The 26,808-nt window shown below is 41.7% G+C and overlaps 1 protein-coding gene across 2 annotated transcripts in view; it reads left to right on the top strand.

Moving 5' to 3' along the window:
- Nucleotides 1-26,808, top strand: part of LOC145996136 (uncharacterized) — a 614,980-nt gene that overhangs the window by 143,170 nt on the left and 445,002 nt on the right. For both annotated transcript variants that reach the window (XM_083132453.1, XM_083132452.1), the window contains one exon: nt 22,256-22,286. The gene's annotated coding sequence lies outside the window, so the exon portion shown is untranslated. The remainder of the gene's footprint in view (nt 1-22,255; nt 22,287-26,808) is intronic.

Below are 26,808 nucleotides of genomic sequence, written 5' to 3'. Positions count from 1 at the left end.
CTAAAATTCCTAGCTCTAGCAATTGTACTGAAATCACTATGTAAACACAAAATCAAGGTTTTTTAGTTGAATTCAAAGGTGCCTCCCCGATGGCGTAATGGTATTGTCGTCGCCGTGTAATCAAGGGTTCGCGGGTTCGATTCCCGTTGAAGGTACATAGTGGTTCGGATCCCACTTTGCAGGTCCAGTCCCGATTAGTCTATATGTACATAAAGTGGACTTAAAACAGCAATTCAATCAACCAATCAATATCCAGAATCCGTTATTTAAATCGAGAATATAGCTGAATCCAGTATTCAGTATGTAAACCCAAAATTAAAGTTTTGTTGGCTGTCCAGATTTCGTTATGTCCAGGATTTATACCCCAAATCAAGATTTTGTTCCCTAATCGAGGATTCATTTCTTGGATTTCTAATCGAAGGGTCATTGTTCTAATTCCGAATCCAAGTTTGTTGCCCAAACTCCGATGTTTCTGTATCCCCAGCAGATCGAAGACGAAAGGGGTGTCCGTGCCAGCGGGTGGAAAGGGAAGGTAATTGACCGTCAAAATGTCAGGCCGTACAGCTCCGACAGCAGGAAGAGGGAGCGTCCGTCAGTGTTGCCTCATGAAAGGGAATTTCCCTCTTTGTGGGAAATTTTGACTGAATTTTAAGGCAAAAGGGAAAAGTAGGGAAATTCAATGAAAAGTACGAAAATTTCAAGGAAATTTGAAGACACCAGACTGAGTATATATTCCTATTTAGTATCCATAATTTTTGGCTGTTTCTTGTTATTTATACTCCTTTGAGTATAAGCCTATTTTGTTTATTTTACATCACTGTTTTACCTCAATTAACACTCACCGGTAATGATAATGTGACATCTAGATCCTGAAATACTCTCTTTCCTGCAAGGCGTTTTGTGTCTTGCCTACCGTGGAGTTAGGCAACACACATTACGCCTTGTAAATAAACTAGTATTTCAAATCTAGTTATTCCGGTGACCGTACATTGAGAATTGGTCAGGATTACAAACTTTGATATCTGGCCCATGTCATTAATTTTTAACATTTCTCATACATGAAACATGGACCAACTAAAATACTACTACTGCTACTACTATTTATTATTATTATTATTATTATTGAGGTAAAGCATGCCATGAAGACATATGGGATGATGTGGAGGTATATAACTCCACGTATTCTTGATCTCGGCCATAGTTGGGATGATGTGATCAACATCCCGCCTTTACCTCGCAGGGTTGCCCCCAGGTACTCATTATATGAGGCTGGGTGGGCCTCAGAGTCGCGCAGAAACAGGGAAATCACTCAAAATTCGTGGTCCAGATCACCTGCCCCTGGACTCGAATCCTGGTCTTCCGTGTGATAGCCAGATGCTCCACCGAGCTACCGCGGCGCTTTACTGCTACTATAAAACAAATAACCCGTGGCGCAACAGCCCTTAAGGGCTAGGGCATAACTGTCGACTGCGAACCTCACCTCCACCTGCCGAGGTGGGAGATCAACCAACCTGTTACGGGGCGACGTGTGGTCAGCACGACGAACCCCAAGTCGTCGTCGTATGCTTCCATGACCTGATTGCACTACTCATTCGTAGCTGCCCAATTTGGTGAGTGGCCACCGGTCCCATACACAGGCCGAAATCTCAGGGGAAAAGTTGTTACGCTTCACCCAGGAGGCTCGAGTCTGTGCGCGTCCCGTAACCATAGCCCGAAGCCTGACACCTTAGCACGCATTTCCCCGGCGCAGCACACTACTAATGCTACCAGTGCTTCTTATATGAAGGGAACATTTGATAGAAGGGGGATTTTTGCCACTTGGAAGGTGAATTTTGCGCTCAGGTTATGGCAACACTGCTGCCAGTTCAGCTAGGCTACATGCACACGGCGATCGTTTGAAGAGCACCGCCTAGGAGATCCCGTCACGTAAGTTTGACACGTTATCACATTACACTCCGTAGAGGGTAGCGCTAATTTCTGGTTTGCTCAATTCCCAAAGTTTATTTTTTTCTCCCCCATCTTTTCTCTCTCTGGTTAATTTGCGTGAGGTGCGGTAGTTTAGATTGTGTGCCGAAAATGTTATCTGGCTTTTCATTACGAAAGTGAGGTCTGGTGTGCGCTGATATTAAACCTTGTTTCTGTATTCTATTTGCATTCGTTCCGTCTCGCCGACCCCGCTCAAAAGTTTTCATGTCGAGTGTGTGCACACGGCTCTGGGTTCGCGACTGAGAACTCGGTTTGTGCGAGCTGTGATTGGTTGAGTTGCGGGCTTTCGGCTCTAATTCAATTCGCCTAATTGCAGCTTCTCGAAGCGGCCGCAAGATGGCTCCATCTGAAATATACTGTGGTGGTGTAATACACTTGAGACTACTTTACACTTAACTCAGAACAGAAAGAAGAAATGTTACACTCTTGACCGGAAAGTATAAAGTATACAAGAAATGGATGCTAATTCACACAAAACTAAAACTGAAATAGCTGGAGGTTTAGGCATCGCTTACACCAGCCTTTGCACAGTCAGTAAAAGGAATGCTATTTTTGAAGATTTTTTTAAATTGGGCAGCAAAATGGTAAAACTATGGTATCTACTGCAGTATTTCAGTATCAAAGTGTTCACTAATAAAGTTCAAATGTAATGTATTTAAGAATCAAGCTTTTAGATTCGTTAATTTACCACTTTATGACAGAAATATTACGTACATATTTGAGAGTATTTTAATAATGATATGACATGGTATCTAAATCTGATTTGTAAGTAATTCTCAATTCATTCATTCATTGTTTTCTGCCCAATTGGCAGGTTTTTCACTGCAATGTCCAGCTTTCCCTATTCTCTGCCTTACGCTTCGTAATAGCATACGACCCAGTTAATTTAATATCATCCATAAGCGGATATCTCTTTCTTCCACTGACTTTTCCTCCTTCAACCATTCCCTCCCAAGGCATCTCTTAGCAGGCAGTTCCTTCTTAGACAGTGTCCTAACCAGTTTCTTTTCGTCTTCTTGATGGTCTCCAGTATAGATCTTTTTTCACCAACTCTTTTCAGTACTGCTTCGTTTCTTACCTTGTCCGTCCATTTTACATGGTCCATTTTTCGCCATGTCCACATTCCAAAAGCACCGTCACTTTAATTATAACCACCTGATATAACTCAGGTTGAACTGTACGTACTCGCTTCGCTTACAAGGAGAGGGCAAGGTTTGGGAAATGGAGTTTGGGACGGGACTTTGTGTAGTGGTAGAGGGTACCCTATAGTTATTGATATGGCAAGGTACTAGCTCGCACTAGCCAGCCAGAAAAGGGCTTCAAAGTTTCGAAATTTTCCATGCGCGCCTTATTTGGCGAAGATATTGTCCGATTGTGAAGTGGTGCAGTGGCCAGGTGATAGTGTGAAAGCATTTACTTTTAACATTTTTGCTAGCATAATTGCTACTTAAATGCTTCCAAAAATATTACAGCAGATAGTACAGAGCATTCCCTGACATTCGCTACGAGACTCGGCGGCAAGCGGCCCGGCATCAGCGCTTGTCTTTCCCCCGGTGAACGGGTCCGCGACTGTCGGTTATATTAAACCTAGTAAAAAAGTTTAGAGTAACAGGGTCAGTTCTGAATAAAAGTGGAAAGAAAAATGGAGAAATAAAGTATACAAAGACAATCCGCACACCATCCGCGAGTTAAAAGATAGTACGAGGGGGTGCTGAAAAGTTCGTAGCCCAACCCAGAAGGAATGCACGTGGAATGATGAAATTTTACAGTTATTCTACATACTCCCCCCGAAGTTCAATACACTTCCTTGCACGGTGTTCCAATTTTTGCAGACCAGTGAAAAAAATTCTGAAGGCTGTTCCACACAACACTCTTCCGTAGCACTAATCACCTCCTTATCAGATCCAAAATGGCGTTCTTTCAAGTGTTGTTTGAGTTTGGGGAATTGGAAATAGTCTGACGGAGCTAGATCTGGGGAATAAGGGGGGATGATCTAGACATTGATACCCTAGATCATGCAATGTCAGTTGTGTTTGCAGTGCTCGATGGACTGGAGCATTGTCCTGCAGGAACAGAATTCCTTTTTTCATTTTTCCGCGGCGTTGCACTTTCAATTTGTCTTTCAATTTTGTGTGAAATGCAGAGTAATACTCTACAATAAATGTCTGACCCTTGGGCAGGTAGTCTACGAGTACAACTCCATCCTTATCCCAGAAGAATGTTGCAAACACTTTCCCAGCTGACTTCTGCATCTTGAACTTCTTGGGGCAAGGGGAACCTGAGTGTCGCCACTCCATTGACTGTTGTTTCGTTTCAGGATCGTAGTGGTACAACCATGTTTCATCCATGGTTAATATTCGTGACAGAAATTGGCCGGCATTGCGTTCAAAATGGGCAATGACTTCCCTTGATGTCCTCACTCTTTCACGCTTTTGATCTGCTGACAGATTTTTGGGAACCCATTTTGCCGAGAGCTTGCGCATGTCCAAGTCATTATGAATTATGGTACCAACGCGTTCCCGAGAAATGCCCATAATCTCTGCCACACGTTTTGCTGGGATTCTGTGATTTTCAAGAATAAGGTCATGAATTTCATCCACGATTTTGGGGACAGTCACTGTTTTTGGTTTTCCTGCACGTGCAGCATCATCTGTTGAAAAATTCCCACGTTTAAACTGTGCCACCCACTTCTTCACCACTGCATATCATGGAGGAGAGTCCCGTAGTGTTCCACTGATTTCCTCATGAATTTGCTTCGGCGACGTTCCTTGGTAGAACAAAAATTTGATGACAGCTCTGATCTCGATGTTAGTGAAATTCGCTGGCTGGGCACACATGATCACTTCAGGGGCCTGAAAAGCACCGTAACAATTCCGTTATTAATATGAAAATTTGCATGTGTATATACCAAGATATGTTCTTTAAAACTGTAAAGTTTCATCATTCCACTTGCACTCCTTCTGGGTTGGGCTACGAACTTTTCAGCACCCCCTCGTATTGTACGAGAAATCGGGAGAATTACAGTAAACGAACTTGCACGTGTAAATGCCAATTTCCTTCGGAGATGCCAGGAATGTGTTGCAGCAGAGGGACATAATTTTCAACACCTTCTGTAGTCAAGGTTAGTACACAATATGAAAACTGTAATTTTAATAGCCGACTCTAGCGACTGTTGCTGACCCGTTCTTCGGGAAAGACAAGCTCTGATGCCGGGCGGCTTGCCGCCGAGTCTCGTAGCGAATGTCGGGGAATTCTCTGTACTTTGCACTGAAATATTTCCTTCCACATTTCGGTTTGCTTTTGCGATTGCAATGTATAGCATATACAGCACGAAAAGCACGTAGAGTTACACCATTTATGGTGAGTGCACGGCGTTTACAATTGAAGAAAATGTTTTATGCGTGTACTGTATATGCTATAAAGTATGTATTTAAGCAGTGCCATTGATTTGCACCTAATATATTTTTTATAGAAAACGTTATTCATTTCGGTTGAATAGTTATAGGCTTTTAAAAATGTGAAGTGACACGTTGTTCACATCTCACCCGGCCGCCATTAGAACTGCACTCGTGACCTAGATCTGGCTTCTGATTGGTTACGTTACGAAAAATGCTACGGAAATAGGACCGAACCCGTGGTAACTTCGTCATGGGACCGATAGATGTCGGTAGGAGCGAAGGTGATGACTGATTGTATTGTCTGTTTTGTACCGAAACACCTTGCTCTTTGTTTCCTTATGATACATGTGCTGAACTTGTTTTGTTTTCAAACACGTTGTAAGATTTCAATGTTTAAAAACCAATACAAATTTAAAATAAAATAAGAATAAAAGACACACAAACGTCACTACTTTGACAAAAGGATATATTTTTCAATTCATACCATTTTGCGTGACGATCTTACCTCTTGATGGGGGTAATTTTAACGTAAGCAGAGATGACGAAGCTACCCCATTTTCTGGGGTAACTTCGTCACGAAAATGCCGACGTATTTGCTCCCCCTAATATTTTGGAATTTCTTCATTACATTTGTAAAAGGATAAAGTGCTCCTTGCGTATAAATTTAGTGTTGTCACTCGCCACGGATTTTGCAGGGCACATTAGAATATGCCAAAATCTGTACGACGGGGCGGCTCGTGCCTAAAATAACAGGTGAAGAAGTATATTTATAGGCAATGAAAACAAATAGTAAGTGGCAGTTCTCCCCCCCCCCCAATTTAAAACGTCTTTTTTGTCTTCATCCGTCCATCTGGAAAATGGTGTCTGCAACAAATTACACACTAAGTCATTTACTGGGTTCATTGTAGAAACCACAGCTCAACACATGAACACAACACACGATAGGAAACGCGAAACACACACGCGGAACAAGATCTCGCGAGAACGCGAAGATTTTGCCACAAGCACTGGATGCGATGTTTTCTCCGACGAGAGAACTGCTTCATCTAGAAGGCGACACCCGTTCAAGGCCAACGCTAGGTGACGTCACCGTTGCCATGACAACCGGCTAAGTTTTCCGCAACCTAGCGGTGTTTGCTCTTGGGTTGGGACGAACTCAATACGTGCGTAGCGCCGAGCGGCGTGTTATTTGAGTATTATCGTGTGCGTTCTGCTGGGAAATAGTTTAATTTAACAAGCAAATGAAAAATGTCAATATTAATTTGAAAATTAGGTGAAAACATCTGCACTTGTTGCACTTGGCCAGCCGCCACTGGCCATGGGATCTGAACTGCCATAAGATTTTTCACTTTACCGTGTAATATTTTGGTCATGGCATAAAATGTTAAGAAAACTAATAAGAAAGTTCTGTCTTGCAAAGAGTACGGTTCTTAAAAACAGATGGCAGTAGTTGAGATATTAGACGATTCACTACATGTGGGGATCGCGAATTCCATTCTCTTGAAATGTTTGGTCTAGTTTGAAACACATAATTGGTTGTCACAATTTTGTGAGGTGAATTCTACATGTGGTAGTAGGGAATTCTCATAAATGCTTACCTTGCTTTTTTACTAACATCCATAGCGAAGTAACCTTGCTTTTTTATTAACATCCATAGCGAAATGTGTATAACACTAAAAATGCAACTGGAGTACGTGTATTGTCTTTACTCATGACGGTGAATTCAGTCTTGCTTGCTTTATTGAATTAAGTTTATTTATTTTTGAGAATCCTGCATCCAAATTATGTTTGTATATTTTTATTCCTGCACTCCTTTAGAAGATATTTCCTTTCGACTGAATAATAATTATTTCAGTCTTACTTAATTTTTTCTAATTAGTATTTCAACTTCATTTCTTCCTGTTCTTTCTCTTAACCCTTTCCCCGTCTTAATTTTCATTTTCAGCTTTCATTTATTTTTTTAATGCATATTTGGTTTTATTAAATCAGTTGCTCTTTTGATGATGTTTGATTTCGACTTTCGTAGTTCAAGAGTGGTGGATTTCTTAGCGCAGGTTGGAATTGAAGTATTAACATATTATATTTTTATTGTTTCCAAACTCTAGTTTGGACACACGCGAACTCGAAATTAATGTTATTCAATTGTTTATTCATTTATTTTTGGGGCAAGCGTGTCACACTGCAGAAATTAGCATACAACTCCATTTGAAATCAGCATGTGTGTTACAGAATGAGAAACCGAAGTTTGAACCAGGTACCTCAAGACAGCAACACATCATTCCTGTGAAAGGCATATGCCATACTACCAGTCAAGATTAGCGGTGCTTTCCTGCCGTTCTTGGCTAATCGCGGCGATGAGGATGAGTGATGATATTATGGTAAAATAGACCGAGATTCGGACCTAGAACCCCTGGCGTCGCAGTGTGCTAACTATGCTAACCCCTCCGCCACAGTGTGCTAACCCCTCCGGCACATCCTCCGATAACAAGCAACACAGTCCCCTACAGACAAAAGTTGTTGCACGGCGTTCAGTTTGGAACTCATTGTTTGCATTCAATTGTCAGAAGTATTGGAATGTTCGGCAAATTAACAATGTTTTCATATTTTCTTTGCTTTGAGTTTTCGTTTTAAGTCCATGCACACATGGGCTAATCAGAACTAGACCTACAGTTTAAAATGGGATTCGAACCACTATGTGCCTCCACAGAGTATCGAACCCGGGACCCTTTGATTACAAGGCGACGACGCAACCACTGCGCCATTGGGGGAGGCCCAATAAACAGTTGATAAACATTGCTGTAAGCAGGGTGCATACAAATCATGATTTTTATTTATATTTTTTTATTTAAATTGCTTGCATGGTTTTTGGCACCATGCACATACATATATATATATATTTTATAGAAAGGCATTTTCTAGTAAACCGCACTGTAAAATATTTGAACAGTCTGATTTAAGTAAATAAGAAATACGTAAACATACATTTTTCTGTTTCTGATACTGTAACTACTGTGAAAATGTTTGTTGACTGTGGTAATGAAACTAATAATAATTTCAGTAACTTTTCTTCCATTGAAACCAAAACATTCTGGTTGTACTATATAATTGTAACTTAAAATATTATGTTTAAATACTGTTATTGTCTTTGCACCTGAATTTTGGAGATTTTTTAAATGATAGTTCGAAAAATATCAGCTGCCATGTTTATTTACAGTTTAATGATAATGACACTATTTATATTTTAACATGATTAGTATTTGGTATATTTTTCTACACAAATTGTTTGCTATTTTCCCCCATAAAATTATTGAATTTTAAATGAAGAGACATCCTGTATTATTTACATTTCCTTTCGTATGAGCTTCACACCATCAGTACATATATATTATTTCCTTTATTTACCTAACATAGAACGTAATAATCACCATTAAATGATTACGAGATTAATGTAGTTTCACCAAAAATGTTTCTGATATCTATAAAGTCCTTATGTACATTATTCTATAAATCGTGATTTAAATCAACCTTAGTTAAATAAGTCCCCCCTGGCTGTAAGTTTTGACTTTCCAGTTCATGACAGCAGGGGTGCCCACAGAGGGGGATTATGGCGCGGTGTTTTTCCCCTTCAAATAATATAAAATTCAACATTTATATATTTTTCCAAAATACATGTAAAAATTTCACACCTTAAATGTACCATATTTAATCAATTAGATGAAGAAAAGAAAGTGTTTAAGGGTATTATCGAAGAGGGAGGGGGGGGAAATATCTTACATATTAGGCCTTAATTGACACGTGAGTTCTAGGGGGGGATTCTGAATTAAACTTTTTGGGGAAACAGTATCCAACTGTAGGTCTTAGATTATGGCGGGTATTTTAGTCAGAGGGGGATTGAGTCTTAAATTAAGGGGGTATCCAATTCTTGTGTATTACTATTGTCTTAGACTGTTGCGAAATTCTTGTGTGGAGACTGAGAATCAATTCTTTGGAGGAGAATCCGCTCTTTAATATCAACAGTAAGTCTAAAATTGGCCTGAAAACTTTGGTGGTAGGATTGAGTATTAAATTTAAAGGGGGAGATAGAAAGCTCTTGATAAAGTGTTAAATCCTAGATTGTGAAGGGATTTCTGTAGTGGAGAGAGTTCGAAAATTAAAGTTTGGAGACTGTATTTAGCGATATCGCATCCACACGTTTTCGACCCCGAACGTGCCAAAGGGGAAGCTGGAAAAGATTAAATATCTCGGGATCTTAAGAAAGTATTGACATACCATTAAATTAATATTCTTGAAAGCCTGCAAAGAAATGGATGTAAAAATGATGACATGTCATGATTTGGGGGGGGGATGCGCCTTTGGCCTGGGGGGGGATGGGCACCGCTGCATGGCAGAATTTTTAAAGGGCCCTAACTGTATTACTTATTTTCTCAGCACATAATACATTTCTTAATGATGATTAATCAATGTACTTGTATCTATACTCTATCTTCAAACTCACACAGTTCTCAATTTCAAACGAACTGCTATTTTCTGTATAGTTAGCTGAATGAAAACATATAATCGATAAGTGAATCAAAGTAAAAAAATTAGAGACAAATCCATTTGCTTCTTACCTTTCTTGTAAGTAACAATTGCATTGTTACATGTTTAAAGATGCCATTCTTTCAGTGAAAAATTAGTGTCATGACTCTTGTTTCACTTATCAAGGCCTTCAGTTGCCAATAAGCGATCTGCGCGCCATCTCTTGTGTATCAGAAGAATTTGCCCCCGTTCAGATCGCCTGAAATGCGTTTGACAGGTTCCGTGCTGCCACTCCCACCCCTTGAACTTCCGCTTCACCTCAAAGGCGGCAACCTGTTCTGCACGAACCCACGTCTCGACCGGAAACGGCGCTCTCACTAAAGGAAAAACTCGTTCCTGCCCACCGTCGCTGATTTAAAAAAAACAACACGCCGCTCCATCATTTCAGTCGAATTAGAAGAGTTAATTGGCGCGGCTCAGGAGTGAGGAGGAGCGTTGTCGTGACGTAGTGTCTGACGCAAGGTTATTTTTAGCTACTAAACGACCATTTCTAGAGGCTCTAACAGTTTAAGCATGCGTGTAGCAACACGTAAATTCAATCCCACGCCCCATCAGCGAGGATGTTGGAGCTAATTGTTGCAAATTGCATCCGATCTTTGTTGCAATTTTTGAGCAAGTTCTTCGGGAACGTTCCAGTGTGGGTGTACGATACTAGTATGACGCCCAATTTGTGAGATGGGCTTATTTTGACTTACTTCAATGATGAACAACGCTCTAGTGTCAATCATGAAATCACATTTGTAGAAGAAATCTTTGTTATTTTCCCCACCAAATCACAAATTCTAACATTTCAAGGTTATCTGATGTGTGTTTAATAATTGCGAACAATGCTCAAATGGTCCTAATTGCGAACACGAGTGAAAAATAATTCCATGCCCTAATTTCGAACACATGAAACTAACACACCTGTTTCAAAAACAAATGAGGGATCCCGGGTAGGTTCTAAGCAGGGTTTCGGAGCGGAGCGGATCAACGCTCCGACTGTTGCCCACGCTCCGGAGCGAGGAGCGAGATTCTAAGAAATGGTTCGCTCCGCTCCGGAGCGGAGCGATGTCTTAGCCCGCTCCGCTCCGGAGCGGAGCAGCGGGAATCGGAAAATTTCTCGCTCCGCTCCGGAGCGAGGAGCGAAGTTTTAGAAAATGGTACACTCCGCTCCGGAGCGGAGCGCTACCTTGACACGCTCCGCTCCGGATCGGAGCAGAGGAAGTTGGAAAATTTCTCGCTCCGCTCCGGACCGAGGAGCGAAATTTTAGGAAAGGGTTCACTCCGCTCCGGAGCGGAGCGATACCTTGTGACGCTCCGCTCCAGAGCGAGGAGCGATATTCAAAGAACTTGCCCACTCCCCTCCGGAGTGGTTACATACGTATACTACTGCAAAAATTACGAAATGTCTGTTTGCCATATCTAACATTTCAAGTTTGTAAGCAGTAACCTGGAAATAGGCATGGTGGTTATAAGAAAATTGCAAACATTTTGCAAAAACAACGAATAGAATGTTGCTATATTTAACTTTCTGAGTCTAGAAAGCCAGAAAACGTATGTATACGTATAAAATAAATATTTTTTGTATTGTGTATATTGTACACAGCAAACTGAAAGCAAGATTTCAGTAATGAACAATGTGTAGTCAGCAGATAAGTCGAAACATGATGTATAATCCTTAATAACCGTGATAAACACAAAATGTAATATTATCTACTTGGATAGGGACATGTCCTGAATTTTATGGTTTCATTTTGAAAAACAGGGCTGCGAGCAATACGTGCCTTCCTCACTGATGGCATTTGATTTTATTTTTGTTACTTAGCTTTGAATTTTGGCTATTCGCGACGATGATAATGAGAGAAGTGATAAATGTGAACTGAAAAAAAAAGTAGCGAGCTGTACCCCGATAACATAGTGGTAACAACGTCGCCTTGTAATGAAGGGGCACTGGGATCGATACCCGGTGGAAGGACATAGTGGCTCGAATCCCACTTTAGGTAGGATTTAAACTGTAGGTCTATTCTCGATAGCGTATTGTTGAGTCTTAAATCCACCAAAAGTTCATAACAAAAGGCATTGTTTCAACGTATGTTGAATGTATAATTGCAGTGTATATTGTGATAAATTAATCCTTAAGCAAATATACATTTGTAAATCTGTTTAACAATAAGATGCTTTACTTTCCTTTACATCTATTCACAAGAGCATAAAAATAAAACTTGGAAATTCATTTCCAAACGAACAACCTCTTATGCATATATTTTAGGTTTTGTGTGTGTGTGTGTGTGTGTGTGTGTGTGTGTGTGTGTGTGTGTGTGTGTGTGTGTGTGTGTGTGTGTGTGTGTGTGTGTGTGTGTGTGTGTGTGTGTGTTTTCTGAAATCTGGCAAAGTTTTAATAATGTATTCACTTCATAAATGTCTGTTAAATAACAGAAAGCATCATTGGGTATTCAATATCAGACGAATAACGAATTCCATGGGAATATTTCAGCGAGTTCGTGGATGCAAGTTCAGCTCTCAACGACAAATGGTGTTGGTTTGACCCGCCTTAATGTCATTGGTGTTTCCTTTGTGTTTGTTTCTCTATCACAGTATATTTCTTTTCCATAGTTTCGGTGTCCTATTTTTTTACCGACTTCTCTAGAATTTGTTTAAAATTACGGATCATGAGAAATATACGATTAAAGGCAAGGCAAAGGTAATAGTCCTGAAAAAACAAATTGAAACTTACTTAGTTGAAAGGACAATTGGTCATTGTTTATTACAATTATAGAAATAACTTGATCGAAATACTTGGTTTTCTCTTACATACATTTTTGTAATTCTTTTTGTGCACCTTTCCATTCCTACTTGAACAGGTAGACTATAAATAAAAACTCGGCATGGTTTCCTTCAATTCATTATTACAGTATAGATCTTCCATGATTCTCGTGGCTTATGATGCATAGAATTAACAATTACGGATTTTTCTTTTTTATTCTTGTTGATTGATTTGTTGATTGATTTGTTGTTTTAAGTCCATTTTATGCACAGTAAGGCTAATCGGGACTGGACCTGCAGTTTTAAGTCGGATCCGAACCACTATATGCCTCCACCAGGGATCGAACCCGGGACACCTTGATTACAAGGCGACGACGCTACCACTGCGCCATCGGGGAGGCACTTTTTTGTTCTTGTGTATTGATTTAACAAATCTAGTCACGTTATAATTCCATTAACCGAGACTGGTTGGAATGATTTCTCCATTCGCATGGATGTCCGGAAGGGAGGGGTCCACGCCACCCGGAAATGAAAGTCAATCAAAAAGTATATATTTCACGCATATAATTTCATTTCAGTCACAGTAATATATATTAACTATTGCAAGGGCGTTGCAGGAACATGATAACTTCAAACTGTAGAATTTTTTTAAAGGGAGTAATACTATTTTGGAGAAATTCTGCCTCATTCTGCCCCCCTCCCTTGGAAAAATATCTTGCTTGTCCCTTCCTGGAAAATGTCTTGCTTGTCCCTTCCTGGAAAAGATCCTGAAGACGTCCATGTATCAGCGGCGTTAAAAATTTCATTAAATGTCCATACATCACCGTTGACAAGCACACATAATATGGATGTAATGATACAAGAGAACACAGCTTTTAAAAGCTTCTTTTTATGACACTGAAGAGAAGAACAACGCGCGCAAGTAATACTTTCAAAAGAGAACAATCTAGCCAGAATTGGTGTAGCATAATTCTAATACAACTGGCAACACTGGATCTGTCTGGCAATGGCGATGTCTCTATTATACAGATACTTCGAACGCAATGTACAGCGCAGCGAACGAAGTTCTCAACCCCGAAAGCACACACAAACAAGCTATGTGCCAGTTTCACTCTCCTTCCCTCTTGAAACGGGCACAAGACCAATGCGCTAGCCGATTGCACTGAGTCACCTGCAAGGAACACGGAATACGGCACAAAACGAAGCTGTCTGTTGTATGGGGGAGGTGGGTCGGACAAATCCGCAAAGCAGAAAAACTGATTGCTTGAAATTATTCGTAACCCATTCAACACATAATATTCAAACTCTTATATCTAAGAGTCACAATACAAAATAGTTCATCTCAATACTATTTACGTAATTCATATTTCAACTTATATCAAATGAACAATTTACGTACTATAGCTCTCTCTCTCTCTCTCTCTCTCTCTCTCTCTCTCTCTCTCTCTCTTGAGCCAAAACAACATTCTTGTATTGTTTTACCAATGTTTAATTTGCATGATTGATTGATTGATTTAGTTCATTTTACTTCTCTTCTTTGTCGCTTTTGGCTAATCGCGAAAATGGGGATGATCGATGTTATGATTAAATTGATGAACGATACACACAAAGATTGTACACTCGCCTCACTTAGTACTCTGGCAGTTTGTTTCTTTATACAGCATATTTGCAGAAGGTACAATTCAACATACAAGTGTATAAAACAAACTTATTACTAACTTCGTTGACCCTGTACTAGCCCATGCCGGGTTTTGAACCACCCCACGGATCCCTGACGTCATAGGGTGCTGTGCTGTAGAGCGACCACAAACAAAAAAGCTTCGGCTAAAAGTCCCCGCGCACCTCCTCCTTCACCCGTTCGACTAGGGCCATAAGGAAGCATGATCCATTTTGTCCCCCTCCCCTCCAAGCGGGGCCGATCATACAGACAAACAACTAGAGTACGTGGAAACAGGACTGCAGGCTCTTTTCAATGTGGTTCCACTATAATCACTCCGTGACGGAAGTCGGTTTTAATGCGCACATTCCATTATTTATAGTTGCATTACAGCATTCGTGTAAAAAAAACAACTCCTAACCGGATCGGAGCGTGCTGTTAAAAGCACCACGTTCCGGAGCGGAGTGCTGTTGTCTCACGCTCCGCTCCGGATCGGAGCGTTCGTCTAAAAATCTGCTCCACTCCGCTCCGGAGCGGAGTACTGCTGTATCACGCTCCGCTCCGGATCGGAGCGTGTGTCCCAGAAATCCGAACCACTCCGCTCCGGAGCGGAGTGCTGTTGTATCACGCTCCGCTCCGGATCGGAGCGTACGTCTCAAAAAGCTGAACCACTCCGCTCCGGAGCGGAGTGCTGTTATATCACGCTCCGCTCCGGATCGGAGCGTGCTACTCAAAAAGTCGAACCACTCCGCTCCGGAGCGGAGCGTGTCTCTCAAGAAATGGAACCACTCCGCTCCGGATCGGAGTGCTGTGGTACCACGCTCCGCTCCGGAGCGAGGAGCGGAGTAGAACTGACACTTCGAAGTCGCTCCGGAGCGCTCCTTTAGTACGCTCCGCACTCCGCTCCGAAACCCTGGTTCTAAGGTCGGAACTTTTCAGGCCTTGTTCCCGCATTAAGCTGCTCTGGGGTCCATCACCTCCAAAATGGCCGAGATCGAGAATGTGTGCTCTCTCTGTCTCTCTCTCTCCTTTCTTCAGAGAGAGAGGGCGCCTCCCGCAAGGAGAGAGAGAGGGGGAGGTTACCCCCACACCCCCTAAATGTGCCTTCATGGCACGGTGCTATATGCACGGGGGTTCGATACCCGGTGGAAGCACATAGTGGTTCGGATCCTACTTTAAACTATAGGTCCAGTCCCGATTAGCCTTACTGTGCATAAACGTAAACTCAAAGAACAGATAATGGCAGTGACTCAGACAGGCAGTTTAAGTACCAACAACTGTAACCAACCTGACTGACCAATCATGGGTTTCTACTTACTAGATCACTCCAAGGTCATTTCACCCTTTCTGTCTGTTGACGTAATCCAATGTTCATGTCTGTTCTTTAAAAAGTCTAGGCAGAACAGAAAAGAACCTTGTGCTTCTTTTGAAAACCCCTTAGTGCCAAAAAGAGATGTGGAACTGTTTCTACAAAGGTAGCGGACTAATAATGCAGTGGAGGGATGGAACTAGTGATGGGTCGTTCGTGAACGAACCGTTCCTTTTGAACTACTCCCTCTTGGGAACTGTGAAGTGCTCGCTCCTTCGGAGTGAACGAGCAGTTCCTCTGTGGTAGTTCCTCGTTCCAGGAGTCGTGAGCTTTGCGTGTATTGTTACTGCTGTGTATGTTCTCTGGTTTTCTTGTGGGAAGTCGAGTAGCAAGCGCAGTTCCCTCTCCCCTAATCATTTTCATTCAAAATAACTCCAGCAAGTCCTCCCCCACTCCCTTCACTTCAGCTGCACGAAACCAACATCGGGAGGAGTCGGTCGTTCCTTTGAATGGCTGCTTGAGTAAGCGAGCTCCGGTGAAATGCTTCCCGAAAAGGAACTGCCATGACCCGTGGTAGTTCCTCGGAAGTCGTGAGCTTTGCTTGTATGTTGCCAACGCTCACAGTCGAGCACTCACTCCTACGAACCGTCGAGAGAGAGAGAGAGCGGGAGGTCCCGTCTGATTGTTGCCGATTGTTGATAGTGGCGGTTTTCCGCGTAGCTATGCGTGCAACTCTGTTTACAGTAATGCTGCAGAAGTTCAACAATGAGGGAGGGATGGGCAAGTAATTTACCTTTAACTCTTTTTGTGGCATGTTTTCGCAACTCGCATTGCAAGGAACTGTAGAAGGAATTTGATATATATAAGATCATCATGTCAAACTTACGACAACGTTCCGTTTCCGTGCTCTTCCATTATCTCAAAGTAAAAGTGGGGCCGGGAGGCGGAAAGAGCTTGAAAAATACAAATGCTATTCTTCGTAGTTCAAAGGTTTAGCGTCCTCTCTTCCATTCTCTTACGGGTGTTGGTTTGACCGTGTAGTCATTTAATTGCATGCAAGTCTGAAAAGGTGGGGAGGGGCAACACCTACATTAGAAAATAAATTTCAACCTAAAATTTATACATTTTACACATACGTATAATTTCATTTTAATCTCAATTTGTTAATTATTAGATGGGCGTTACAGGTGCATGCTAACTTCAAACTGAAGTTTTTTTTTAGGAGATTATACTATTTTGGAAGAAAATATGCCTCGTTTGACACCTTGGAAAAATACCTTGTTTGCCCTTCCCTGAAAAAAATACAGCGAACGTCCATGTTTAAAATATTTACAATTATTTTGCCTCATCTATCACCAGGCGCTGTAATGCACTGCGACAACAAGGGGTAGGAATTCATTTTTGGAAAGGAAGAGGGGAGAATATAACTTGTCCAACTTTTCCTTTCCGATGAGGACTTTTTGTTCGCTAAAGTTCAATTATCCATTAAAATGTATTTTCATTCACCCCCACCCTGAAAGCAGCTCCCGAACCTTGGTCGGTCAGTCGATACATTGTTTCCTATAGCTGTTTAATATGTGCGCGAAGGCGGATTCCTCCCCTCTAATTATTTTCACACTCCAGAAGCAGTCTCCCACATCCCCTCCTCCACCCAACGAAACCAACTTCGAGCTGTGTTGGTATGGTAGCTCCTCCTGTGAACGACTTCTTCAACGAGGAAGCTCCAGTGAACTGCCTGGTCCGAGAGCAAAGCATGCTCCATGGCTTCGTACTTCCTTTGAATGACTTCCAGTGAACGCTTCCTTTCGGTGAGCCAGCTCCGGTGAACTGCTTCCCGAAAAGGAACTGCCATGACCCATCACTAGATGGAACCACAAAATGAACAGTGATCTAGGTAGGCCCTCATAGAATCCTTAAAGGCTGAGGCTAGTGACATGATCAGTGATGTGCGTCTACGCGTAAACAACGATAGTCTACATTCTACACGTAGACTATTTTATGCACGTAGATTACGTAAGCAATGTAAAGAACATGGCGAAAGGTGAAAGCTTAGCAAAGGGCGCCGTGGAAGTAAAACAAAATTATACTGTCTATCAGTTTCTGATGTGTAAGGATAACTTTTCATACTCTTTCTTCCAAATTCGAACAATTTCTCTCCTAGGAAGAAACCTAATATAAACAATATTCTAGTGTTTTATGGGAAAAAGACCACTCTTGGCTCACGACTGCCATCTGTTGTTGTTTTTTGCATACTATTTATCTTCCATAGTTGATAATAGAAGAGACGAGAAATGTTGTTGTAAATAGGATTGTTTTAATTTCGTTAGAAACCAATATAGTTGAAAATGTCACTTTCCTTTCATGAAACCCTTGAAAATTAATTTTAATGCACTTTAGATTGTCTACGTAGTCTATGTAAACCACAACCCAATGTAATCTACTCGTAGATTACGTGTAGACAACGCATGTAGACGTAGACGTAAACGTATAGTCTACGGCACATCACTGGACATGATTCATAGGATAGAAATAAACCTGGTAGGTGTAAAGCGGGAGAAGAAATTTGTTTCATCGGACGAGATGAAAGCGAGAAGCGCTAACATGTATAATCAGGCCTTGCTGATGGTAAAGAGCCAGTCATCATTGGAACGCCACTTTACTTCAAGGAAAGTTCCAAGAGATCAGTTACCTTCTGACAATCATGTGACAAGTACACGTGGGAGCCCAGTGAATCCTCCCCTCAAACCTTTTCCACCAATAGCGTCCGTTTTAGAAACTGACAGTACTATTCAAGTCCACGTGGAGTAAATGAGATTTCACAACGTGATGTTCTGGTTATCTTTGCTATGTTGTGTTATTGTGTTGCGCTATTTTTTATACAATGTCCAAGATATCGAACTGGCGCTCCAATGAGGACTTAAACCATACTGCGATTGAATTTCAGCCCCTGCCATGGGGGGGGGGGGTAGAGGTATTATGCATAGAAGGTGGCCTGTTATTGAATGGTTCAAGGTCCTGCTTCCCCTGGGCGCGGAGTGTTGAGCGAAATACACAAATGTTTTATCAAATTGCCGCAAGATGGTGCTAAGGGTTGTCATCTTGGAAAAGGAACCGACTGGTAGGACTACAAGTTCATTCTTTTAAGATGTTAGAAAGTAAATGTAGGAAAATATGTAAGTTGAAAAAAGAAAAGGTATTTTGCAACTGTAATGCTGTTACCACCACTACTGGCCGTGCTGTACTGGAATGTACGCACATGATTCCAAGTGTTTTAAACATGGTGACACTAGCGCCATTACTCCTAGGGCAGAGGATGATAGATCAGCTCAAGCAAACTTTTTAAAGCATTTGTTGGTTTGTGCCCAGACACGTAGTCAGGGGCAGGGCTAAGGGGGCTGTAGCCCCTCCGAAATCCTATAAATATCTAATTTAAATAGTGTATAGTTGTAACTAATTTCACTTGCTTAGCAGGATTAAACATCTTGAATAATAAGTTGTGTTGAGCCGTGGTAGCTCAGTTGTCGGCCCCCGTGGCGGAGTGGTTAGCACATCGCGCTACGACGCCAGGGGTCCCGGGTTCGAATCCCGGCTCGGACATGGATGTTTGTGATTGTCCTGAAAAGTCCTGAAACAGAGATATGAGTGAATGAAGTGTGATGGGGGAAGCTTCCGCTTAGGGGCTTTCCTTTTTTCTAAAAAAAAAAAAGTCGTTAGGCCGCCTGACTACCATGCGAGAGACCCGGGTTTTACCCCGGCGGGGGAGTACCGGGATTGTTTCCACCTGTTCAAGCGGCTCCGGCGCCCACCCAGCGTCGTATTAAGTGGGTACCTGGAGGAGACTCTGAGGGGGGAGGCAGCCAGGGGCGTGGTGCTGATCACACCACCCTCACCTTCGGCCTTGAGCAAGAAAGTGTGGGGCCCTAACTCCACACCCCCTTTACACCTTCATGTTGTGCTGCATAGCACAGGGGAGCACTTTACCTTTTTTGTATAATAAGTTGTAATATATTGAGAATTTCATATTCAGGGCTTCTGCCTCCCACTTTTTCGCCTATAGATGGCGGCTGCTGATAAGGAATGAGCCCCTCCCGAAATAAAATCCTGGCTACGGACCTGTGCCTATTTAAAAAACATATTTGTGTCGTTTTAAATATTCTTGCATGTTGGCGCGTTCACCTTTAGCGCCGACGAGCTCCAGTGATGCCAATTACCTGGATTAATTACCGCCGCTGCAACGACTGCGTTTATTAAAATCATGATTCCTGGGTCTTCATTAATTGAATGCGTATACAGCTTCTGCGACGGATCATCGGCGAAAACACCGAGAGTGATTACGCGAATAATCGGTTTATTCCGGGAAATAACGGGGCAAATTGGGGAGATTTTGCGAAATTGTAAACTGCGACATGCTAGGGAAACAATTTGATTTTTGTGTGCATAATGGTGCCGTTCTGAGGAACGTAATGATACTGCTGGATGAGAAAGTTGTAATTTGAGTTTACGGGTTGAAGTAATCAGTGTGATTATTTCATTACACGGCTTTAAAATCAAGTAACGTGTTTGTGAGTAAAATGATTATCTCCTATTGCAATATGCTATAGAGGAAAAGGATGGAAGTTAAAACAGGATAGAAATGGAAAATTGATTGATTTGTTATTTAGCGTCGCTTTTCTACCACTTTTGGCTAAACGCGAAGATGAGTGTTGATATGGTGGAATTGATGAAAGGACTCTTAACAAAGAACACCCATGGCCAGGCCAGGATTCGAACCCGGGACCCCTGGCGTCGTAGCGCGCTGTGCTAGTCTACGGCGTCTGACTGCCAAGCGGGAGACCAGGGTTCAATTCCCGTGGTGGCTTATCGAAGTCGAAGGTTGGAATTTTTCCGGCCTTGTCCCCGCACAAAGCGGGGCTCACCCAACTTCAAATCAATGGGTACCTTGGGGCAACCTTTTGGGGGTAAAGGCGACCGGAGCGTGGTGCTGATCACATCACCTCCAAAATTGGCGATATCGAGACTGCCCCTAAATGAGCCTGCATCATGGCACGGTGCTATATCCGTGAGCAGCTTTATCTTTTACCTGAGAATGTATGTTAAAAAATGTCACCCTTGAACTCGCCACATGATGTCTACGTGAGGTGACACCAGTAGGTTATCAGTGTCGTTTCATTTAGTTTAGCCATTTTGGCTAATCGTCACGGTTATAAGCTGTTTAGACACTATTAGCCCTCCTACAAGGAGTTACAGGTTCACCCTACGTATCGAAAAATTCAACTGGATGTAAAAATAAAAATACAACGAGTCTTTATGACCAATTAAAAGTAGATCATGATTATATTTAAAACTTTCAACGTACTCCTAATAAAGCATACATCTAAGAATTATTCTTAAGGTACTTTTCGTTTAGCCCTCGTATAATATTATTTTTTACTATGAGAGAGTTATAACTTTCCTTATTCTTGGCGTAATATTTTTTCCCTAATAGTGCTGGAAGATTTTGTATGGCATGTAATACAGATTCAAGAGAATTGCGCAATAAATTAAATGTAAACAGTACTGCCATCTGTTGCAGAGTTTTTCATTAAAACGTTACTGAAATCTGGATCGAAACCAATTTGCGGACGAACCTCTTAAAATCTTGTGGGACTAAAGCGACAATCGCACGCTTACCCAAGTAACTGTGGGATATAATTGCAAGATTATGTGCTAAGCTTTAGATTCTCCATCCCCCGGTTTTTCTTGAAGCGATCGTCTCTACAAAAATTCCATGAACCAGGCCATTAATTAAGAAGATGCAACAGATTCTGCCATAAAATGTCGTTATGTCCCATAAAGTTTTTGCGCAACGCGTCTGTCTCGTCAAGTTAGGCAGAGACATCTTGGTTGCTGGTTTTCTGGGAACAACAGACGTGACTGATCTCAAGCAATCAGCTCATCCTTGCCTTTTTTCTGATTTTCGCTTAGTACTACACTGTAAAAGTTGGTTCTGAGAGCGTCAGTTTCCACTTATCGCACGTAAGTGAAACACCTCGGTCAAGCGCCGTATTTTGTCTTCTGACGTCAGAGTTTGATTTGATTTGATTTAGTTTATTTTACTTCGCGTTTTGTGCCTCTTGGCTAATTTGCGAAGATGGGGATGAGTGATGAAATGATGAAATTGATGAATGGACATTCACAAACAACCAAGCCCGACCGGGATTCGAACCCGGGACCCTTGGCGTCGCAGCGCGATGTGCTAACCACTCGGCCACAGGGTCGGGCGCGACGCTTGACCAAGAAGGTGTTTGACTTATGTGCGATGAGTCATATCCTCCGCGGACATCCAACTACAATAAAAAGTACGAATATCGAATTGATCCCCGTTGGAAGTTTATGCACAGTGGTGCGAATCCCACTTTGAACTGTAGGTCCAGTCCCAATTAGTCTGAGCATAAAGTAGGTTCATATTTTTAAGGTTAAAATCACAACAGGAGCTTTAGAAGTATAGCATGTTAATTTTGCTTCTTTTTTTTCAACCTTTCTTATTACATGTACCTATTTCGTTCAATGCATATAAACATTGATGTTTTCTTAATTTTTCAGGTCATGCTGGTCAGCCCTGCTTCATTTTAAGGTAAGTTATGTTGAATATTATCAGATTACTCGTATTTCTGGTTTTGCTTATTTTATGTTGCTTTTCTACGCCTTTCGTTAATCGCCACGATGAGGATAAATGAGGATGAGAAACTAACGACATGGGTGATAGGACAAACACAATGATACATCCATATCCCACCAGGTTACGAAACGTTGCAACTAATCACGTTAAAATATTTTTGATTCTAACATCAGAAACTTTGCAATTAACTGTGATGAAATCTTTTTGCTTGTATGATCAGGAACGTTTCAACTAACAGTGGTGAGATTTTTTTTGCATTGAAGTTCAGGAACGTTGAAACTAACCACGATGAAATATTTTTGCTTGTAAGATCAGGAACATTGCAACTAACCATGGTGAAAACATTTTGCTTGTAATATCATGACTGTTACAACTAACCATCGTGAAATATTTTTGATTGCACGATTAGGGACATTGCAACTAACCATGGTGAAATCTTGTTTGCTTTTAAGATCAGAAATATTTTGATTGTATGAACTAAAACGTTTCATCTTGCAACATTGCTTACGTACCACCTACCTTACCCAATTTCTTTCCAGAATTTCTGAAGTGATATTTACGTGGCAATGTTTAATATCTGCCTCTTTATCACTTAATATGTGAGATAGTTCCACCTAGGATCTGCATCCACGTTAGTGAAATAAATAATTTCTTAGTAAATTCAACACACGTCCTCGTTAGAGACATTTCAGACATCGTGTTCATCTACTTAAGCATCAGAGCAAGAGGGATTTACTTTTTCCTTTGACATCCGAGCCTGCTCGTCCTAAACTTTCTCTAGCAGGAAGGATTTCGTGGATATTAGTTACAGTTTACCCATTGCTTCATGATTGTGGGAGGTTTTTCATTCGCCCAGCCAGTTAAAGAGATGCTTGCGTAGGAGTCAAAACCGCTTTAATCTTCCATCCGGGGGAATTACCTAATTCACTTGATGCACCGAGTTGAGCGAACATCTTTCTCGGCGCTGCTCCTTACTCGGAGGCTGCGTCTCGTCGTCTTGAGTGTTTCTAAGGGGGGAAGAATCAATCTTTTCTCCCTCCTCTCGTTTCGAGATGACGTGTTTTGTTGCTTGGTAACCTGAGACGACGCGGAGAGGTTTTGCGGATATGTTCTGGAGAGAAAAAGAAGCCTCTTCTGGAAGTCTGGACCATTTTTCTCCAGGCCTGGAAAGTAAATATCAGTTTGCTAGCTCTTGCTTTTTGATTTTGTTGTTTAACGTCGCTTTTCTTCCACTTTTTTGAGAATCGCGACGATGAGGATGAAAAATGGACACTCATAAAGAATATCCTTGTATTGGCCGCGATTCGAACCCTCAAAGCGTACATGTTGTACGTGCTAATGAGTTGTCTTTGAATTGAGGTAAGACTTGGTCTCGTGCATGAGGAGACCCAACCTCCGTTGCGGAGTGGTTAGCACAGGGCCGGCCAGGGCATTGGTGTTCTTTGTGAGTGTCCCTTCATCAATTTAATCCTATCGTAACGAACCGTAAAGTTCGTGGGATCTTACGAGTACCTAGAATGTTAACCAATTAATCAATGGGTGATGTATGTTACTCATCATTCATCCTCTGATGAGAGCACTCGTCATTGGCATGACGAGTTAACGCTTGGCAATGCGAAAGGTACAAAATCACACTAAGGAACTAAACTGCAGAAAAGACAATGGTCACTCGTTGGGTTTTGTGAACCGTTGAACCTGAATCATGGCTGGGTGTTAGGATAATTACCTGTCTATCTGATGAATTAGGCTGAATAAAATATACGAAGTCCTCTGTTGGCTTCTCAATTTGTCGACCAGAGCGTCGTCTCACTTCTGACCCACTGCTCTCCTGACCACTTCTCCCTTCTCAACTCCAATCCAAAAGTCAGTCCCCTCTCAGCTTGTCTCACCTCTATATCACTAGGCCATCGAGCTCTTCCTCTATGCCGAATCGTGTTTTTTAATTGCCACTATGCAAACCGCCGACTCCATAGGCAGAAGAAACTACCTGTTTCCTGGATGGCTCAGGAGGTTTGCGTAACATGACACAGTGCATTGTTTACATGCCTCAGAGGCTGAGACAACTGAGAAAAACAAGTGAATGCCCTGGTCAACGTGAAGCATTCAGAGAAACTTTATAAAATAAACATATAATCTTAGGGATTGATACGCTATCATCACTAATCCTCATCTCCAAAAGGAGCAAAGAAGCGATCGTAAGATATATACCGGGTGGTCCAAAAGTCCCGGAACGGTCACATATCGTGAGAAATACACATCGAATCGGAAAACGAAAAAATATGTGTTTAATAAGCGAAAGAAATCTATTCAGTGTTATCACACTTGATTCCCCACCCCCGCCCCCTGGGAGTGGGGCGGGGGAGGACTGTGAAATTTTAAATAAAAACCCCCATTTTGTATTGTAGAATCGAAAGAGGACTTCATTCCGAGTCCAACGAGCTATCAACCATCCTCCTAGCTCAATTAGGAACGGAGATATGGTGATTTTAAATTTTCGGAAAAAGAAAAGGTGAAAATTTCATAAAAGTGAAAAAAAAATCAAGGTAATCTGCATGTGATCCTAGACACCCCCTTTCCATATACTCTATTTAAAGGTCTTGACGTGCTGATTCCGAATCTGCAATCACTTTCACTCTAGCTCAATTAGGGGCAGAGATACGCACCTTGATTTTTTTTCACTTTTATGAAATTTTCACCTTTTCTTTTTCCGAAAATTTAAAATCACCATATCTCCGTTCTTAATTGAGCTAGGAGGATGGTTGATAGCTCGTTGGACTCGGAATGAAGTCCTCTTTCCGATTCTACAATACAAAGTGGGGACTTCCATTTAAAATTTCACAGTTGTCCCCACCCCACCCTCAGGGGGCGGGGGCGGGGGCGGGGAATCAAGTGTGATATCATTGAATAGCTTTCTTTCGCTTATTAAACACATATTTTCTTGTTTTCCGATTCGATGTGTATTTCTCACGATCTGTGACCGTTCCTGGACTTTTGGACCACCCGGTATATATATATATATGATTGGATAGGATAGTGCGCTACTATATCAGGAGAATCGTTGTCTGGCCATGGATATTCTTTGTAACAACCTCACCTATGTAGTGAAATGAGTACTGTCCATGAGCCAGTGTCCGGTGTTTGCAATTAGAACAACTAATGCATTCTCAATACGTGTACTGTATGAGAATGGTCTAACGCCATAGCTATATACAGTAAAACCTCGTTAATCCGGACTAATGGGGGGATAAGTTGACCGGTTTAACGAAAATCCGGATTAACTGAAATAACCTAGAAGAACAGTAGAAAGTGCATTAAAACTCCGTTTCTAGCAACAAAACACGTTTATTATGGTGTATTTAAAGGGCATAGGCCTAAATACACTATACAGTACAGTACAAAGTCTGCGGAAAACAGAATTCCATCAGTGGTTGACTGCCTTCTCTTTGGGAAGTTCTCTTGTTGACTTCTATCCACATTAAAAACCTTGCATTCTTCTCTCTATTTTTTTTGGCCTGTTCGGATTAAGTTAAGTCCGTATTAAGCGAAGTCCGGATTAACGAGGTTCTACTGTATTTAGTTGGTCGTTCAATATATAAGTTTCCGTTTGCTCTAAAACAATATTTTTAAGATACATTAGAAAACTATACATACATGTGTAGGAGGATCCTTCCTCACTTCTCCACATAATCCCCATAGAGATTCAGGCATTTGTCCCACTCTTGCACCAATTTGTCCATACCCTTTGCAAGAAAATGAGGGCTCTGGCTATTGAGCACTATTCTCACATTACGCTTCACTTCGTCATCTGTTTCGAAACGGTATCCTTGCAATTCAGACTTAACACCGGGAAAAGATGGAAATCACTCGTCGCTAAATCGGGGCTGTATGGAGGGTGGGGCAGCCGTTCCCACCCCAATTCTTCAATTTTGTGTTGTGTTTGCACTGCTGAGTGGGGGCGAGCGTTATCGTCAAGAAGAATGACACCAGCTGACAGGAGACCTGGTCGCTTATGTCGAATTGCGTTTTTCAGTTTATCCAATACTTGACAATAACGGTCAGCATTAATTGTTCTTCCTCGTTCCAAAAAGTCCATAAGCAGAACGCCCTTAGCATCCATGCTTCTGAACTCCTTATGACGCGAGCCCGCGTTTTCCGAACAAGCATTTACATTTCGCCCTTGAGCTCATGCGCCTTCACGTCTGATAACGAATCGATTGTTGTTCCTTGTAGACAAAGGATGGCGCTTGTCAACCATGTGCTTCTTTTTAATGGCATTGCTTTATACAATATTTTATAGCACAGGGAAACTTATATATTGAACGTCCTTAGTAATTGGATAAGAAATTGGGCCAATAAGTAGTCTATTAGCTTTTCGAGTATCGAGCCTAAATATCGATATGGGCATTAATCCATAGTTCCTTATACTATTCGAGTGCGTTGTCTTCCTCAACCGGATTATTCTGCTTGTACTGGAGTA

This window comes from Lepisma saccharinum, chromosome 12 (genome assembly GCF_977018435.1).
Source record: "Lepisma saccharinum chromosome 12, izLepSacc3.1, whole genome shotgun sequence".
In the NCBI taxonomy this organism is placed as follows: domain Eukaryota; kingdom Metazoa; phylum Arthropoda; class Insecta; order Zygentoma; family Lepismatidae; genus Lepisma; species Lepisma saccharinum.
The sequence above is the reverse complement of the archived record's forward strand: the minus strand, read 5'-3'. Positions and strand labels throughout refer to the sequence as shown.